The 21,028-nt window shown below is 40.5% G+C and overlaps 1 protein-coding gene across 2 annotated transcripts in view; it reads left to right on the top strand.

The window, feature by feature from the left end:
• nlgn1 (neuroligin 1) overlaps positions 1 to 21,028 on the top strand; it is a 198,222-nt gene that overhangs the window by 13,563 nt on the left and 163,631 nt on the right. Inside the window, exon 1 of one of the 2 annotated variants that reach the window (XM_056735506.1) lies at positions 20,566 to 20,928. The exons of the other annotated variant lie outside the window; for it this stretch is intronic. The gene's annotated coding sequence lies outside the window, so the exon portion shown is untranslated. Of the gene's footprint in view, positions 1 to 20,565; positions 20,929 to 21,028 lie in introns of those variants that run through there. 2 annotated transcript variants of the gene reach the window in all.

Here is a 21,028-nt window from a genome sequence, read left to right as displayed (position 1 = left end):
AAATTGGACAGTAACTTTCTGATCATTTACACTACATTTATGCATTTGGCAGACACTTTTAGCGAGCGAATTATATTACATTATCCTATACATTTTTACCTGCAATCCCCTGGGATTGAACCCACAACCAATGCTCTTACCACTGAGCTACAGGAAAGCTGTATCAAATGACATACACTTTCCTGGTAGATGCACATAACATTTAGTGAGACTGCACCCGAAACAACATTAATCAAAGATGCCTTTACCTGCATGCACGCATGCATAATCTGCACCGAAGTCTTCATGCGCACACGTGCCAAACACATCAGGCTGAGTGCTGCTGCTGCCCTCAACACCGGCACATTTGTTTATTGACTGTAAAATGCTGTATACGATAAACTGCTTTGATGTTGTGTTTGGCAGGTCTGCTCACTGCGTGAAATGTCTGCTCTATTGATTTATGACCCAAATGAAAACAGCGCGTCCCGCAGAGTGAAGTCCTCCCAACACGCAGCCGAGCAAAGCCGAGATGCGTCGTGGAGCCTGCTCAAGCCAAGAGCACCTTGTGAGGTTCCCTCTAAAAATAAAGCAAGTGCACGGTTGCACACAAAAACATCATTCCCTCCTGAGCTGGTTTGGTGACCAACAGACAGAGCTAATCAATAGAATATATGCATGAGACATCAACCAAAGCTTCCTAAATGGCTCTATAAAAAGAATGCTGAGAGGGTTTACGCTTTAGACAGACCGCCTCTGAGGGAGCTGAGAAAGGACACTGTTGTTTTCCTAGCACGAATTTTAAGAGGCCTCTATATGCGTTAAACAGGCTCAGGCGGCCTTTGTATTTCTCCCTCTGTGGACACGGCGTCTTTCATGTGCGTGTACCGGCTGAGGAGTGAGCTCTTCATCGGTTCTGACTGGGCTCTTCAGGGGCGCTGATGTTTGTTTGCTCTGCTCCCGTCAGGGGGGCCGTGCGTATGTGGCGGCTCTCCAGCGAGAGGGATCGTGGGTGCTGCCAGAGCCCTGAGGGCAAGCAATGATTCACCCCCAGCTTTCTGCTGTGTCCAGACTTCTGAGGCACAGGTCTGGGGCCAGATGAATACTAATATCCAGTGCTTCCCGAGCAGTGAACTATAAAACACGGCACAGTTGCTACTCTCTCCACATACTGCATAGTAATAAAAATGAATAGCGCACTTACATTTTTAGGGTTATGGGATTTATCGTTGTATGTAGTGTAGTTGAGGTGCACATGAATGGCCACAGTAAATATATGTGGGTAAATACACATATTTCGATTTTTTTCATAATCTTGAGGTAAAGCATACAAATTGAAGATAGCTTTACATCTGTGGACTCAACGGGTTTATGGTTTCCTCTCTCATCTAATGCAGCTACTTGATTGGATAACAAGACGATAACAAGATAACGTTTTCATCGCATCGAAAGTTTGATATTTAAAACTGGTCTCAGAACGACGTTGTGCTAAATGGGAGGGACAGTCGAACCCACCGAGACTTTAGTGGCTGTCATGTTTGGTAGAGAATAAAATAACCTTGGGTCAACACCTCTGCCACCGCGCAACATTAAGATTTAATTTGCACAAAATTGGTTTCACACCAAAAAATAATCCCATTAAGCAGACTAATAAATTACATTCTTGCATTCGTTAAGGCCTTGACTTTTCACTTGATATTTTTCGGGCGAGAAAAGCAAATTTTTGGATCACTTGTTCATTTTTCTCTTGTCGCTGTTATTGCGTCAGATTACAGGTAGGCCAGTTTGGAGAAAGAGGAGTGCTCAGACAATAACGCGATTATATTCCGCTGTTTGCACGGTGCGATATCGCACCCAAGTCAGGCTCATGGTTTAGCTTGCTTTGTGCGTGTGTGTGTTTGCAAATGATAGCGGTACAGGATTAGCATTTTTGAGCACAACTTTTGGCAGGTGGCTGGAAGCAGACGCACGAGTGCAAATTAAATTGGGGAAAATTTTAAGTGATTTACGTTGAACGGTTCCGAGCAGTTTTGAGTTAAATTGGCAGGATTGCCGTCGTTTCGGTTGTCAGACTAAAACGGTCTGAGTTAACCCTTGAGGGATTGAAAGACAGAGCAGAGAATTAAGAAAGTTAACAATCTAGAAAAAGAGGAAAGCCAAGCCATATAACGTGAACAAAAACGCTCATCATTAGCAGACTTTTTCACTTCGAGATTGGATCAGCTCAGATTAATGCAGCAATAGCTAGAGAGGCTGGTTATTTTTACAGTTCTTTTTGCTGAATGGAAAGTAAAGAATTGTGGCATTGCATATGCCAAAGTGTGACAGCGGCAGAGCTTTACAACCCCAGAGGCTCCAAAACAAACCGCCGATTACAGCAAAAGTAAGTAAACATGGTGGATGAGATGCTCTCTGGATCCTTCAAATCAGACCAGCTTGAATTCACTCATTTCAGGTGTGCAGCTAGGACGTTAAACATACATTTTCTGATTGTAAATCTGTTGGAATGATCAAAGTATCTTTGAGCAATCACATGTATCCTTTTGTGTTGTCATTGTTGACGTGTTAACTTAATCATGTATTAAAGTCATCATGAAATTGATGACATTTTTTTATGTAGTATTTAAGTGTTTATTGTTAAAGTTTTATCTGTGCAGGTCATTATTTTTTTAGTTGTCCTCATTCATTTTTTTATGTACCCTTTCATACAAACATCTCTGGGGCGGGTCTTTATTGACTGTGCAATGGTACAGGCTTCCAGCTTTCAACAATCCGATTAAATCCGTTATCATGAAATCAAGCCCTCCCTTACATCATTCCATAAGATCTGTCACTCATAATTAAGAAACACATCACATCTTCCATTTCATGCAGCACCTCAAGTATCATCATTAGAGGGATAAATTAACTTTTTTGCACACAAGCTACAGAAGCTGCCAAATGCTAAATTTTGTGATCCATATTTCTTATCTGTCAAATACTAATAATTTTCTCACAAAGAAATTCGATTTGAATTCATACTGTTTCTAGATTCATCGGGTTTTGACTGTTTACTTAGTCAACTTTGCATTCAAACTAATGTTGTATGTAATATAGTCAGAGACCTCTGACATACATGTGTGTGTGTGTGTGTGTGTGTGTGTGTGTGTGTGTGTGTTTGAGTGTGTGTGAAGAGCTCTCACTGCCTGCATGTGTAATGGAGTGGCACTAATGATTCGGGGTACAAGCAGCCAATCAGACGTGTGCCTGTATCAGCATATAATCAAATGTGTTGCTTCAACAAGAGAATGTTGTTGTATTTCTTGCCAAGGCCAATCTAAGAGCGGTCACCCGTCACAGTGGCTGGTAGATAAGGCGAAATCAATCATTACTGTGAAAACATACCCGTGTGTCTGGTGTTAAATTCCCACCCTGACTGTGATACACAAAAGTCATGGACGTGTACAGATATATTGTGGCAAATATTTGCAACCGTACACTTTCAGGGCGTCTAATTTGTGTGAAATTAGATAGGATTTGGGCTTTAGGAATTCAGAGGACTGAGCATAGTCGGTTATATTAAAGAGGGCTGAAATGCTTATATATTTTTCTTTACTCTAGAAGCAGGAGAGTATGATATGAAGACAGGTTTCCTCCAAGATCTTTAATGTATTGAGATGTGACAGATTGAGACTTATGATGTTTGATTAAAAAATCTCTTTTCTTTTCATTTGAGAAAGTTTCTCATGCATCAGCAGAAGAGAAGGGATTTTATTAAATTTTCACAGGGAGCATGTGAGGACAGCTTGGAAACGACACCAAATGAACATCAGTAGTATGCAATAACCTAACCTTATTTAACACTCACGGTGGATGTTTTTGCCAAAGATTCAAGCTAAATTAGGACAGACAGTTGTGGGTTCTGATGTTGACCATGCCTCTGCGTCTATAATGGAAAGTATCAGATAAAAAAAACATATTTATTGACTAAAATGTAATTTTATTACCAGAAGATTAATATAAAAAAAGTGCTTCCACAAAGGAAAATTGCTTAAAGGTTTTCAAAAAAAGCACTACAAGTTTACAACCTTGTTACAATTGTTAAAGTTCATATAATTTGGAGTTGTGGTCTTATAAAAACAACTTGTTATTCGTATTATCAGACATGGTGTCTTCAGTTTGCCGTGTATCAGCTTGTGTTCGGCTGTGCCGTCATATGACACCAATCCAGATGAAGCGCTTTAAAGCCTTAGCCGTCCCAGCGGCTCACTTAACATGCACCTCGCATCTTGCGGTTAACCGCATTTGTTACGAAGCAACCCAACACCCCAACACTGTGACAAATCAACAACAGACAGGCGGCCAGCTAATTGAGTGGGAGAATTTGGTGCAAAACATTGTTTGCCTCGGGTCAGAGCTGAAAATTGAATCGGCAGCAGAAAGAGAGAACGGGGTGAAAAAAGAAGGAGTGTGGTGGATAGCGAGGGATAAATGAAGAAAATGAGACATAAAAAGAAAGATGTCAAGAGTAAACAGATGGGTTGCCACATTCGGGCAAAGTTGATTAGATGATGTTCTGAAATCCTGATATGAAGTCGGAACTGCTCATTGCCGAAAAACAAATCCATGTTTGACAGGCGGGGGGCCTCGGCCACTTACTATAACGTAAATTGCAGGATGTAGCATTCAATCTTGGAGCAGTAAGACCCTGCAGGAGACGTGGTCCTGTCCTCATCAGTTCAGCGGGTCCTGTGAAAAGGCAGAGTGATTTGGACCAGTCTGAGCTCATTGGTACTCCACAAGAGAGAGACTGAGGAACAGTTGGGTTTGAACTGGCCATCACATCAAGCCAGGTAAGGTACGATTTGGAAATGTCAGTCTGCCCACTTGGGGACGGGGGGCAGGCCGTCACAGGAAGTCGGGATGTAATAAAGTGTGGTGGTGTGTGCGAGATAGCGGAGGAGGAGTGGGGCAGGCACTGCCAAAGCACCCGCTGGGGCTTATTCTGAGATCATCCAATCGGCGCGCGCTTCCAGCGAGAGTGCTGGGAGAAGGACTTTGACAGTTTGGAGCTTTATTGAAATGGATCTCAGAGGAGGTTAGAGGTGAACACTATGTGTTTTCTGATGAAAGAAAAAGACAGGAGGCCTTTCACCTACTGCTATTTAAAAAAGAGCGCAGGCATGAAAAGACATGCAGGATTGGGGGAGTTTGGTGATTTGTGCTGGGTGAGGTTTGAGCTGCCTGCAGACCCCCCACCAGTAGGAACCAGGTGCACCTTAGAAGGTCTATAATACATGGAAAAGCAATCTGTCAGTCATCTCAATGGCAGTTGCTTAACTGGCAGCGCTGCTCTGGAGCTGCTGGAAAATCTGCTATACTGTAATGAAAATTGAATATTGATGATTGATATTTATACTGAGAAATGCATAGACCAAATATACTACTGTTGTATTGAAAAAAGCATTTGATAAATGTACTGAAAATGTCAAATATTAGTATATATGTGACCCTGCCTGTTAAAATCTAACTTTGATGCTTGTTATCTCATAATTAGATTTTGGGAATTACACAGAATAGATCACGTATGCAGATGAAAAGTCTGGGGTCACTTAACTAAAATTAGAACCACTTAAAACCTGTTGCTCTGAATGCATATATATAAATGTTTTGAATCAGTTGTAAATACAAAAAGATAAATAATTAAATATTATTAAATAATATAATAATTTTCCATTTCAAATTTTCCATTTTATTATTGAATATGTTTATTAAATGGATGACCATAATACGGAAAAGCAACCAATAAAATCTCAGATGTATAGGATTTTTTCTAAATCTTGGCAATTTGGGTTAAGTTGTTTGTTTACATTTCTTTGTTTTAATTTTTTTGTTAAAACAATTCCCATACAGTGAACATTTGTTTTTGCAGAGTTTTGATGAGTTTACAATTATTCTAAAACGTCGACAAAACCATAACGAATGAGTTAGCACCCATACGATTAAGTACCTCTAGACTTAAAGGTGGGTTGCCACTGTGTTTCGTGTATTCTAACTTCTTTACACTGTTAAACGTACTGGCTTCTCATGCTTGACGTGGTCAGCTTGTCAAAAAACGAGTTGGACATATGTTGTAGTATTTCTGTGCTCGATACACTCCCCCAGCGTTCGTATAGGTTTCAGAAAGTTTTTCGAACATGAAATTCCTTTACGTAACATCTTTTCTTAGTCCCTTATTGCCCTGTGGTGAACCTCCTGTCTCAGTTAGAAGGTGAATTCACACAGGGTGGAGTGCAGGCAAATAGGTTTAAGTCAGGCATTAATGTTCAGAGAGGAGATTCTGCGCTGCGGAGGACGTCACTGGTGATTATGAACAGGATATGATCTAATTTGTGTCTGATAGCGGTGCATTAACTGCAAAGTCTCTGATGTTACTGTCCAGACTTTCTCCTGCGCAATACCCAATAGTGCAGCCAAGGCCAGTTCCCTCACTAATGGAGCCTCAGTTCTCTCGCTTCCACTGGAGCAGGCCGACATCGCAAATGGCCTGCATAAATCATGCATCCCACACCGCAAAGCACCTGTTAATAATGGACCTGTTAAAAATGCATGCGGTGAGGCACGGCCCGTCCTCTAGGCGCGTGCGACGGGACGCGAGGTTGCGCGGGGTAAAAAAGCAAATAGGTGCATTCCGCTCTCGCTTACACCCGTAAGTGATGAATAAATGCCTCGTCCTTTCTAAGCAGTGGCTTAAAAGGCTGTTGGGATGCATAAACAGCAGTGAAGTTGTCATTCATTTACTTCCTCCCTGACAGCAAATGACGCCACACGGCCTCGGCAGCATGTTATTGTATCTTACGCCCAAACTGAGTGATACTGAGTGAGTCATTTAGATCTTTGCTACATCTACCCATGTAGCGTGAGGGGGCGGTTCCCTCGCTGACCATTATAGGCACCACATCAATTGCGAATAATGAGTAAGAGTGACATGAGGGTTGTTATGGTGGGTTTCAAGGCCTTAGGTCTGCATGAGTTGTGTTAGGGCATGGATGGTTAATAATAACGATAGCGAGGGGATCTAGAGAAAGGAAACTGGCATTGGGATTCGAAACTACTTGGACACATATGCCCTTTCTTATTTTGTTCCAGTTTCACATTGCTAACGGTACTCTAACCAATGCAACGTCATCTTTTTGGTTTATTTACTATTAGATAAGGCAGACCAGACAAATGCTAGTTTTGTTTATGCTAATTTATGTGCCCTCTATATTGACCAGCTTTAGAAATTTGGTAGAAGGTAGAGAATGATCCCCCCTAAAATCTTATTTGCTCGCAGATACAGTAATTGGATCTCGGCTTGACAGTAAATAAAACAAAAGAGAAAATTGGCCTGATATTTGTTTTGTTTCTTCAAACCGTGTCTCAGGGGTACACCCGACAATCATTTGTTTCCTTTTGATGAAGAGGCCTGAATTTTCAGAATAAAAATATAATTTCCCCAAGCTTTAGATCCCCCTCGGCACATCAAAGAACGTTGAGGGAGAATTGTTCCTAAATTGGCCCTAAAAAGGAGTGAAAGGGTGTTGGATAGCCGTCATTTGTATTCAGTCTTGTACAGTACGAAGTCTGCCAGAGAATGAGTTATCAAAACAGCTACACACCATCCACACACTGTAGGGTTTGTTCAGTGTGATTTCAGCATATTCTGCTTTTTCTCACCATTCTCTTTGACCATTGGTCTGTAGATTTAATTTAAATGGCAGTGTCACAGTAGCCGACTGATCGTTTAAAGGAGCAGTTCACCCCAAAACGAAAATTGTGTCTTTTCATAACATTCATACTGACCGTCAATATGTATATTAATGTCTTTGTTCTGATGAACACAAAGATATTTGGAAGAATGCTTGTAACCAAACAGTTCTTGGCCACCATTGACTACCATCTGTTGAAGACAAAAGAAGATATTTTGAACAATGGAAAGCCAACAGTTCTAGGGCACTTTTGACCATCATTGCAATTTCTCCTACTATGGTAGTCCAAGGTGGCCAAGAACATTTGGTTACAAGCATTCTTCCAAATATCCGTCTCTGTGTTTATCAGAACAAAGAAATTTTACAGATTTAGAACAACTCAAGGGTGTGGAAATTATGTCAAAATTATCAAATTTGGTTGAACTGTCCCTTTAACCGCAATCAAACAGACAAATCAAGGTTAGGATTATATTCAGAATTACTGTCAACTTCCCCAGCAATTCAAACATTTTTGAAAGTTGAACTGAGGTAAAATTAAATCTGGAAAGTACAAGTAACAAAATTACAAATGATATGCTGAGCTGGAAGCTACATTCTGGCAGCTTGTTTTGCTTGTTCAGCCTTGGGTCCTCACCGTCAACCAGTGGCACAAATCTACTCCTGACGGAAGGAGGGAACGCTGCCTGCAGGGAATTATCACACCTCGTCGGTGTGGCTGCTCCTCTGAGCTTACTCAGATATCCTCATGTGAATAAAAACCTAAATAACATAAAAAACCGACCTGATATAACCTGCACCGTCATCTGAATCCTAATCCTTTTTACCGGGATTGTGCGGTTTTATTATTTAGTAGTTCGGGGTCATTTAATGAGTGCGAGGCTTCACTTCAGGCTTCAGTGTAGTTGTGAAAAAATTGCACAGACAGAACATTTTTATTAAAACTGCATATATAACAGATGAAAATGATTTTGCATGTGGCTGGTAACATCAGAGGGAAGAAATTTCAACTAAAGTTTGACTGATGAAGTTTGCCAAGATATGCAGTCTAGCATCTGAATGTTGCAATTGTTAACTATCACACAACCTTCAGATGAATAAATGGCCTTATGGGAAAACACATTTGTCTTTTCAATTTAGCTTTGAAAAAAATGCCGTATAAAAGAGTATGGACACTTAATTATGCACCTTATTCAAGAGCTGCGTTGCCAGGTCATTAAAAACACATCACTTATGAAATTCAGAGAATTAAAGAGGAGCTATTAAAATTGACTCCAAATATCACAAGAACCAAAAACATGTCCTTTTACAATCTGGGGAAAGCAATAAATTGTTTGCTAATTGAACAGTATTTCAGAAGCCATTTATCACGACTAAATCTGGAAGCGCTCGCTATCAAACGCTAGTCAATTGTTTTGTTAAGAAATTATTAGAGATGCGTGCGTGTGTTTTCGGCTACTGAACGTTTTTTTTTAAATTCATTTCAATGGCTCGCTGTTAATTTTGGCGGCTTGAGCAAGTGGCTTCTATTTACCCAGTGCTTTGTCTGATCTATCTCTCTCTGTGGTGTAGAGTTTAGGGTGATTGCAATTTAGCTCCAATTGTTACCTCAGCCCGGCAAAGAATGTAGTGTTTAATTTTAAGCTTTGCCGAATTACAAGTCAAGTCAAGTGTGCTTAATCAAACTATTTTTTCCCTTAATTAGGGTTCGAGCCCGAAGGGCTAGAAACCTATTGTATTTGTTAGTTTTATTCTTATTATTATTCTGCCCTAAAACTGATGCTGCAGCCCAAACCGTAAGACCGACAGAGCTGAGACTTGGTCAGATGGTAGTAGTCCTTGTCGCTACTCAGATACACGGAGCCAGCCAAATCGGCCCATAGGTGGCGCTACAACGATGAAAAGCGCGTTTGCGCCTTATACTCCTAAACCATTGGTCGCACACCCAAGTGTCTTATATCAGTGTAATCACTGGCTCAAAACTTAAAAAACGTATATCTCCGATTTCATTTCCGGTATGCAAATTTTTTCGCTAATTTGCATTTTATGAAAAAAAAAAAAAATGAACTAGTCCCTGGATTTTTGCCCTATCGAAACCAAACCAACGTTGATGAATTCTGTGGAGTGTGAATGTAAATAGTTATCGAAAAAAAGTTGAATTTTCTGCTCACGGCCGCTAGGTGGCGCTAAAACGTCCAAACCGGAAGTGGCATATTTAGCTAAAATGGCCATAACTCGTGAACTGTTTGAGATATCTTCATGGGGCTTGGAACATATGTGTAGACCCTCAGTCCGGAGTTATAATAAAAAAAATGTGGCGTTTGGCCACTAGGTGGCGCTATAATTTGAATGAGCTAGAAAATGGCTATAACTACGCAACCCTTTGCCCGAATGACTTGATAATTGGTATGGTGGGTCTTTGTCTCATGCTTCATGAATATCTAAAAGGACATTGACGTATGTCAAAAAACATGGCCGCCATTGGCCAATGAATTTTGAGCACTCATTACACCGGGTAAACGGAGGCCGATCAAAACGACACTCGCTGGGCTTATTCATCTCAAGGTCCTTAAGGTCTGTAAGAAATGTGAACTCATTTGGCCACCGGGGGGCGAAGTAACGCTTTAGTAGTGCTTAAACATTTGTGTATCATGTGACACTTGACATATAACCAAACTATTTGTATTATATGATAGATCTCCTTATTCTAAACAACTTTGCCTCTAGAACAACTTCTGTCGATCAAATGGTTTGTGAGTTATCGCAGATATTGATAGAAACCTTTCTTCGCAAACTTGTCCCTGAGTTTTTGACCGATCAGACCCAAACCAATGTAGATGACTTGTGTGGAGTGTGAAGGTAAATAATTATCAAAAAAAGTTGAAATTTCCTTTCACGATCGCTTAGGGGCCCCAAAATAAAAAAATGGGCGGAGCCTATCACATTTAAATGGCCTCAAATCAACAACGGTTTAACATTTCAGCAAGGGGCTCAGGAAATATCTGGAGACCATCACTAGGATGTCACATAAAAAAGAACGTGGCGTTTGGACACTAGGTGGCGCTATAATAATAAAAATGGCAAAATGCACATGTCTTTTGGTGGCCTAGACAACTGTTCGTCACGTGACATTTGAGTAATACACAAACTATTGATATCAAACGATAGATCTCCTTATTCATAACAACTTTGCCTCTTGAACCATTGATGTCTATCAAATGGTTTGTGAGTTATTGGTGATGATTTAAAAAACTACTTTTTCAAACTTGTTCAAGGATTTTCAAGCAATTTCAAAATTTCCACCTCAGTTCATTTCTTTGGACTCTCTAGGTCAATAATCATCAAAATCATGTTGAGTTTTTTTTTGTTTTGTGACCATAACAGGGTCCTTTATTATATTAGCGTGAAACGAGTATGTTATATGTCGATACTCCTTAATAAATAATCCAACTGACTTGCCATGTAGTACTATTATACATATTATAACACTTAACAAGCATGCAAAATGTGATGCTCATAGGAAGAGACATTCATTTCGATGGCTTTCTTATAGAGTCACCAGATCACAATGCATGTAGCTTTGCTAAAGGAACGATAAATATGTGCAGGATAAAGGTGTGTAGTGTGCGTGTGTGTTTATGGATATCATTTCCCTCTGTATCATATGAGTTTGAATGCACTGTATAGTTCTGTGTGTCTTGTGTGATCGAGAGTGTGCATGTGTGTGTAATGAAATGTGTCTCACAGGAAGACAGTGTTAGAAATATAATGTATTACACATTAAACGTTGCTCCATATTTACACATCTATAAATATAGCACATGTCTGCTTGCTTTTAAGATGAGTGTTGATATATATATATAACACAGCTTTATTAGATAAAACCAGTTTAATTGCATGTAAACCCAAATTGCTACTCAGCCAGTCACATGGCAGCAGCTCAATAAATTTAGGCATTTAGACATGGTAAACATGACTTCCTGAAGTTCAAAGCAAACATCAAAATGGGGTATATTGTATTATGTGAGGTGTTTGTATAAAATTAAGCATAATTTAAATGCCATGGCATTCTAGAATATTATGAATGTGAATCAATGTATCTATTTAAGATGCTCCTGGCCTTAAGCCTTAAAAAAAATGTATACACGTCTATCATAATGTATGGCAGGTGCCATGCCACATCCATAGCAACTAAACAGGTTAACTTAGCAACCATTAAGCTAGACCTATATCTCTGGAACAGAACATCGTAGAGACATGAGAATTGGTTAATTTCACTCGTCCCTTATCTGTTTAAACCTGCATATGAGTGTAAGCATGCGTGGTCTGTATTAACCGTTGCTGACCATTTCTTTCATTTTTCTGGATATGGGTAAGTGTCATCCGTTGCGGATGTGTTATGGTGCGATTCCTGACCGTAGTCAGCGAAGGCAGTCGACCTTAGTCCCCTTAGACTGCTCGAACCCGATGATTACTGCTTGCAGTTATATTTGTTTTTATATTCTTCCGGGACATAATGGTTTAATCTGGTGCATATCAATTTGCAACATACTTGAGCATGTTTTTTTTTTTTATAGAAACAGCTTTATATTTACTTTTATGGATATTCATCAGGGCAGTATTCTTTATTCTTGTTTGAATTCAGGGATGTAGAAATAATTATTAACATATCCAGCCCTCTCTCTCTATCTCTCTCTCTCTGTGCATAATGCAACGAGCCAGTCCTGATATGGCTAGCACGGTTAAGACTACTGGGTCTAATATATATTAATTAAATGACATGACATAATTATTATTCATGAGTCAATTTGATAAATGTTATAATTGCCCCCCTCTTCCCCACACAGGTTTCAGATCATTCATGCATCCCTGGAGTGAATTTACAATGTTTTCCATGACCTAAGTAGTCCATACTGTTGCTGTCACAGCTGTGCATGATTTATTGTGACGTATTTGTCAGGATTGGCCGATGTGATGATCAAAAAACTCAACATACTCAATTCTTAAAGACCTTCCCTCTGCTGTAATCGTGGGGGTGACGTGGGAAAAACATCACAGGGTTTGTTCACTCTCTGTTCAGTATGTTCTTGACCCACTATTCCACAGTTTGCTTCATTCTATCACGCCTGCCATACGGCTTACAGCAGTGGTCAATTAGTCACTTTTTTTGTTGTGACATGTTGGCCGTCTCCTGCAGCACATTGTGTTTGGTGGTGTAATAATTTCACATGCTTCTTTCGGGTCTTTGATGAAGGCTGACTATAAAGTGATTGAGATCATATCCATTAGTTGTATAATGAACCATTTTCAGCTACTTTCTCGCTCGGCTTTAATCACGGCCTCTGAGTTCAGTCTGACATTTAAAAAGCATTTGTATCTATGGAGATTGCACGTATGTGCGTGTATATGACCGTGAAATGGAGGGAGAATGGAGGCACTCCACAAAAGCCACTTGGCCACTTTATTATTTGGAGTATTCTTTGAAATCTTCAATGGATGTCGCGATGGAATGTCGCTTTAAGTGCCGCAGAGCGTACAGCCAGTCGAAGTCCTATCTCAGGCTCTGCTGCGATGGAATGATGAATTAGAAAGTAACTTCACAACTACACCAGCCCCATGCAGCTCGCACACCCCATACATCACAGCCTTCTGGAGCCTTAAGCTGCAGTCGGAGCGACTTTCTTATCCTCTTGCATGTACCGTAGCTCTCTCTTCCAATAAACTATTCTTCCAGTGTTCTGCATAGCTGCCCACTCACCTCCTCAGCATTGATTTTTGGGCAGTGTTCACCTGCCTCAGAGTGCCACAGTAATGCGTTGATTCAGCCGCACTTTCCGATCGGAAAGGCCACGAAGTATCTATGGCAACAGCGAATCCAAAGCCCTTCATAACACTTACAATTTTCTTCAGCTTTAGTTTCTCCTCCGGGTCTCTGTCTCTCCCCTCCCCCATGTCTTTCTGTGTCCTGTCCAATATGTCAGCCAGCTCTCCTGTCGCCCGGCCTCCCTGCCAAATTCTCTGCCTTGTGCGACTTAATGGTCTCATTATACGGCAGGATACCTGTTGCTCGCGGCCTACAAAACCCACCGCCATCATTAAGATCAAAAGTCGCTCCCGTCTGGTAAGGTCACAATGCAAACATTTAAGGGTCTTTTTAAGAGATTCCATCCCCTTGCTCGTTCTCTTAAAGCGATGTCCAGTAGCATGGTAGTCGAAGCATAATAGGTTATTGAGTGAACCTTGAAAGTCTGTAAAAATCCTGTAATTAGATCTCCCTCCAGAGAGATGGGCAGGATGATGGAAATCAAAACTCAGATTAGCCGTGTGTATCTCTTCCCTATTATGGGCAGGTTTTATGAGATATACATCCATTAAAGACACGAATGTACCTGTAAATTATAAAATGGAGAAAGATTAGAGCTCTTATGCCGTGTAGCACCTGCTCACCGATCCATTAATCAGACCAATTACATCAATAAAGCGTTCTAAAATCTAATGGAAACGCAAGATTTGCTTGTTCTTTCCGGTTCCAAGAGCCATTACAAGAATGGAGGTGGTTAGATATTTATCACATTTCAGAACACACAGCTAAAGATCTTTGGCTAAAAGGCATCTTTCTCAAGGCAGAATCCATTTGGGGTGTCGTCTGCTCAGGTTATTCCATCTGCGCGGGGTTGATGTTTCACTGAGTTTAAACTCATTATGCTACCCGAGGGGAGCTCAGAGCAGTGTGTGGTTGACAAATTCAACCCCTTCACCGAGGCTTTTCTCTTTATCTCGAGCGCACCACTTTGGCAGGTGGAGGGAGAAGTTCTCGGCCAGGCGGGTTTTTCCCGGCCTGTGCTGTCAAAAAATGAGCAGGAGATCTTTTTTTACATCTAAGAAGATGGAACGCTTTGGCTATGTTAGCCGGCCTGATCAAGCTAGTGCCTTGTGTGTGTAGGAATACAAATTAGTGGCTGCACCAACCAAAGATGGTTTACCTCTACCCTGCAAGGACAGCATGCGATTTCAAAGTCGTTACTTTTTTTGGTGTCTTAAAAACAGCCTGCGGAGAATTCGGAAGCAGACGGATCTGCTTGACCTTGCGTCAAATGAGAAAAACACAGGCTCCACTGCACTTCCTGTCGCTGTTTGTCCAGGATTTTATTTATCAAATGCGAAAATGAGCTGAACTCCTCCTACTATCTGTTCACTTTCGCAGAACTGACGTATCGGGTCAACGGCGGGGCCGTGCGGGCGGGTGCAGACAACATATGCTCATTGATCAGTGTACCATCAGGGTCAGGAAAATCTAGTGATGCCAGTTAAAAAAAGTTTATATGTGTATTTTTGTAATGAAGGTGATGCTTACAAGGTCAACTTGTCTCTGCAGATGTGACAGAGTAGGTGCCTCTTTTCCTAGAAAAGTTTGACACTGTTAGTCCAGGGAAAAGACATTTATGAATTATGCTTTGTTAAGATTTTTTTAAAGATTTTAACTACAGGAATCTGTTTAAAGTCCTTATTTGTCCTTAACATTTTTAGTAAAATCATATCAACCTTACCTGTCCTTCTGCAGTACTGATAGTATTTGGGAAGTGGCCTGCTCGGTTCTAAGTGCTGTGTGACAGATCGATACTGTCTAAGGCTCACATGTGTTTTTTGCATGCAAGAGCGCTCGCTGTCATACAGCTGTGTTCGTGTACAGTCTGGTGCACTTCATGGTCACAATGCCTGTCTTCTTGGTGATGTATTACCGTAAACACCTGTTTCGCAAAGCAACATTGGATTTGCAGTGTTAATATGCAGTGTAATATTCGAGAAATCGTCATCTGATAATCATGCAGTACAAATATTTATTGGTCTTAAGCTGGTGAGTCTATTTGTTCTTAACATCTCACAATATGTGAGAAGATAAACATTCACTTAATTGTTAAATATGTGAAGGCGACTTTTCTATTGTCTCTTCTTATTTTAGGGAGGGTCAACAGCGTACTGTGTAGTGTTTTCATTTATTGTTGTATTACTTGAAAACTTGGCTAATACTTTATTGACTTTTGATGATATGTGATATACTGTATATCTGTGTATGTAGACAATGTATTCATAAGTAATAAACAGGCTTTTTAGTTCACAACATTTGTTGATACGAAACACTTGATTAACCTAGCACTGTCCAGTCCTCAAAAAACTGGCCAAAAATACAATTGTTTTTTACACATTTGCACAATATATCATACTCTTTCCATGTATTAGCCTCAAGGTGAGGTTTTCTGTTTCAGCACCATGGACAGGGCCAGACAGCAGCATCCCAACTGTGCTCTGTTTTGCTAGTGCCAGGAGCCTGCTAGGAGCCAGTTGACCCCTGTGTGACATCATAAACAAGATTTAGTAGAAGCTCAATACATGCCATGCTGCCTGGGTCTCTCCAGCAGCCTTATATAATTAAAAAAAGTCTTTGTGTGCTGAAGAGCCGTTCTTTTCCAAAATGCAGTTGGTTGCTCTTAAACGCTTATTGTCTCATTCTAAAGTCTTATTCTATTACATCGGCAATAGACATTTTGATCAGAACTGCTGCTATAGCTTGCGAAATTTAAATTTATGATCACTCTGATATAATATTGTAACTGTGGCAGAATGATAGATTTGACTTTATTAGGGTCTTAAAGGGTTATATACACTTTTCTGTTTCGTCATCGACTGCAGTTTTTTGACCAACAGCTTTGGATTATTTTGCAAACTGCAAACAACACTGATCCAGACCACTTCCTGTTTCAGCTTTATTTTTTTACATATATAATTAAGTCTTAAAGACAGATGCTTAACATATTGATTTGGTTCCAACTGTTGTGTTTGTGTTGTGTTAAAAAAACTTGAACAGGAAGTGCTTCTGGACCATTGTTGTTTATATCCTGCAAAACGGTATAGAGCAAGATGTGTTGACAGAATATTATCATAGAATTCTCAGACGATGAAGTCTCAGACCTAAGCCAAGGGGCTATGCTTCTGAAACCTGTTTATGGTCGCAGAGGATGCTTTTAATTTCAGCACCAACTCTCCTCTCTCCAGATTCATTACAGTTTGATGATATCAAATGATTGCCCCCCGCTCCAAAAACAATAGAATGCTTACTCCCTTTGGCATCAGATCCAAATCTGATGTCTCACTCCTGCAGAAATCAATATGAGTCACTTTGCTGAAACATGTTTGGCTCTAACCATATTTTTCTGAAGAAGAGAGACGCTCTTTGATTTCATTCAGAGTTACTATGAAAGACATTGAGTGGAAAACCGAGGACTATTCTGCGAAAGCAGCACTCAGGGTTTGTTTGCGTGGACCTTAACTCAGCGTTGCGCTGGTTTAATTTGTGCACTGTTTTCTACACACGATCCCACTACTCACTAGGGGTGTACAATAGTCACTATTGTGGGAGTAAAGGCCCAAACCCAGTTTGTGTGGTTTCCTCGATCCCTTGCCTGCTATTCCGTCACATCTCTGACTTTCCTAGTCTATAAAAATGGCAATAGGCAGCAGTTCCTCACCTTTTCCTGTGTCGTATTGGTTTCATACATTTTAATAAGACGCCAGCTTGCGCTTTTTCGTGTTAAATGTGGCAGATCCTCTTTCTGCGTTATCATTTTCTTATTCAAATCTGACACGGCCGAATGCACAGCGCTTTACAAAAAAGGCAACAGTCTTTTAGGTGATTTATCACACAGTAAAAGCAAACTTAGACAAAGGCAGGTAAGGACAACTGAACAAAGGATAGGAAAACAAGCATCTAAATGAAGGATTCATTTGCATTGTGACTCTACTGTCTTGAAGGTAGCAAGCACAATATTTTACAGTATGTGAAAAAAATATTACTGTCACTCTATTGGTAGGATATTGCATTTAGCCGCACAAAGATCATGAGTCTGTCAAACGAATTTGGAAGGAAATTTGGTTACGGGACCAAAGCCTGTTGTCCCACCACCACCAGATCCTCACACAACTCTAGATATACACAGGACAGGCTTTAAAAGCGCTGGAAGCAAGCAGTAATAAAATAAATGGGAGCATTTTGATTTTGATAAATGCACCGCTGGATTACAACTTGACCCCTTCACTAATCACCCAGTATATGTACCCGGCGTGCCATTGCCCCGGGCCCCCTCTCCGCCGTAACCAATAAAGAATGCTCGGTTCAGTCCATCTCCAAGATAGTGACTAACCGGTTGTCCTTTTTTACTTTTTCTAACTGCTTCCTCAGTTTTCATCTAACAGCAGATATAGCACCTGTATCATATGGTAATTAGCATTTGCTCGGCAGCATATACAGTCACGGAGTGCCTATTAATGCACGATGTTGGTTATTTATAGCCTGGCCCTCTTTTCCTCCTCCTGCTGTAAGGAAAAATAAACTTGCAGTAGAATGGAGAAAGTGTGGGAGCCTCAGCAGTGACCCCTGGGAGTCAGGAGTAGGGCCCCATCTCCAAGCCCGCCAGAGGCGGATCAGTTATTACACCAGCGTCGGCGCGCTCCATTTGGGGCCATGCCGGCATGTGCTGGAGCCTTTCATCTAAAACCTCTCTGCATCTCCCCAAACATCTGGCCGCACGTTTGTCCTACATCAGGTCTGGAAAATGAACAATTCGCTTGCCGGTGGCTACCTTTAAATGACAGCAAAGACAACATATGGAAACATATGAGGACTGGGGAGATCTCTAGAGACTCTTTAATGCATTCTGTGTTAAACGGGAGTGTAGCGGAGACGTCACTCTGAAAGACAGGTTGGGCTGTGTCCTGAGCGCAAAGCTGTCATCTAAACATAATTGTCAAGGTGGATACAGTCGCACCAAATTACCACTACAATGTTTTAAAAGTGGGATTCATGTTTTTTTTCTGAGGGATTGGATGTTTAAAGTGAGGAGAGCGAGCATTGGTATTGATATTGTTTGGCGCTCTTAGCAGATATTATATGCGTGGTGTTCAGCAAACCACCTCAGCTTTTATCATGTTTCCATTGGTGAAACAGCTTTTAAATGCAGTGGGTGGAATGAATCGCAGCAGATGTCAAGTCTGTGTTCCACTTTTAATGACTGCAGTATATTCATGTAAAATGTGCATTAAAACTTTCAATAGGTCATCCACCTGTACGTGGCCGAAACAAAGCATGTCAATTAAAACTTGTTGTATTAATGAATTTATACAAGACTGAATGACATTGAGAGAGATGGAGCACAATGCATCTGTGGGGGTGGGATGTTCTTTAAGAATGATTTAACTCCGGTGTGTTATTTGTGAATTATTAGATCCTGGACCAAGGACAATTTAAAGTGATAAAAATGCTTCCCTAAAATGAAAATGCTGTCGTCATTTACACACCTTGTCATTTCAAACCTGTAAAAATGTTTCTTCTGCAGAACACAAAAGAAGATATTTTGAAGAACGTTGATAACCAAACCCATTTACCCAAAACCAATGCAAGTGAATGGGTACCACCATTGTTTTGTTCACAACATTCTTCAAAATATCTTTTTAAGTCATACAGGTTTGACATGACAAGAGGATGAGTAAATGACAGAACTGTTTTGGGGTGAACTATCCCTTTAACACTCATTCATCACTGCAAGTAAGGAATCAATAGTTATCACTGTATGGAGGGTGGCGTTTGATGTAGTTTTGCAATATTGGTTGTAGTGTAACAGTTGGGTTGACATGATGTTTTTATTGAGAGTTTTCAAATGACCTTTATTAGTGTAAATTATATTTTTATAAATTATTATAGAATAATATTATGATTATTTGCTAGCACTGAGACACTGTTGATAATACCATACCATTTAAATCAGAATTTACATCCTCACTTCGCATAAACCCTGAATTTAGTAAATTTGTGATAAAATGACTAAATTGATGATCGAATTGAATTTTAATTTTGAATAGTTCACTTTGTGCAATACAATTCGTGCTCGCTCTGCTTTATTATATTCTTTAAAACGGGCATTGCTGTTTTTTGGCTCTTGTTAAGTCTCTCAAGGGGATCTGAGAACATTAGTACAGTAATTCAGAACGTGTTTTGGCACGTGTGGAGCTTGTCCAGATCTGATACTCTATTACATGATCTGGATGAGAAATGGCCTTTTTCAGTTCACATGGTGATGCCACATGAGACACAATCACTGTTGTACCATTTTCCGTGATATGTTAGCTGTTGTAGCATCCAGCAGTTGCACTGCGTAAGATATGAAAGGGAATCTTAAATTAGGATTCTAGCCCAAATTTCTAGCTGTAATAGCAAGTGAATGTGATCTGTCACAATTAACAGTTTTATCAGGCAAGCATTTCAATGCACTGGTTAGCAGAAAATCATGTTTTAAAATATTTTAAAATCACTGTAAGTTAAATTGTGAAACATGTCCATAAAATAGGCACAGATGATGAACTGATATATCAGTGGGAGTATATGCTCTCCAGGGGATTTTCAAATAAGTGGTTGCTTAGGGTTTCATTACAGCACAGGGGTGGGTCAGTTGTCTCATTCACTATAGACCTGTCAGCTGAAACACTGACATATTCCCTCAAGACCTATTAGTACAATCCGATTTCTGTGAGAATGTATCAGTGTACAAATAGATATTCCACCAAAAGCATGAGATAAGTATTCCTCCCAGTCAACCAAAATGAAATAAAATACACGACCTATGAGCCCGAAATGCCATAATGGGTTTTAAACAGATGCACTTGGGAAAGATTTTCATTGTCCCTTTAAAAAAAGACCCATCCGAAGCGCTGCAGTTCTTCTTTTCGCCGCTAGGTGCGTCTTTGCTCCACATTTGAGACTCGCAGTCAGAGTCTCTCCGTGCTGAGGGCAAGTGGAGATATCGGCATTTTATCAACCCACGGACCCACAATCGTGAGGAACGAGGGGAAAAAACCATCCTCGAGTCTTTTGCCTTCACTGCGCTGAGCTATCAGGCCGACACCGTGATAACCGCATCGGATCTGTTATTCCAACGAGGCGAGGAATTGTGGATTTACATCAGTCTCAAACTGCGTTAGGAAGATGATGTGCTGTTTTACTCTGTGAAATAGTTGGACCGAATTATGTCGCTGTTTCAGATGTTTCGTGGTTAAGCTTTCCTCTTCGTTTGGATTGTGTTTTTTCCTCCTCCTGCCGTTATTAGTGAGAGATGCGCTCCGAACATTTTGGAAAAGAGGCAGATTGTCTGAAGAGGGTTGGAAATAAAGCTTCATGGTAATTATGTCCATCATTTCATCTACTCCTATGAGCTTCTTGTCTGGTTTACAACGGAGACTGTGGCTGTATTCATTACATAATGCAAATAAAGGCTGAT

This window comes from Triplophysa dalaica, chromosome 21 (genome assembly GCF_015846415.1).
Source record: "Triplophysa dalaica isolate WHDGS20190420 chromosome 21, ASM1584641v1, whole genome shotgun sequence".
In the NCBI taxonomy this organism is placed as follows: domain Eukaryota; kingdom Metazoa; phylum Chordata; class Actinopteri; order Cypriniformes; family Nemacheilidae; genus Triplophysa; species Triplophysa dalaica.
The sequence above is the reverse complement of the archived record's forward strand: the minus strand, read 5'-3'. Positions and strand labels throughout refer to the sequence as shown.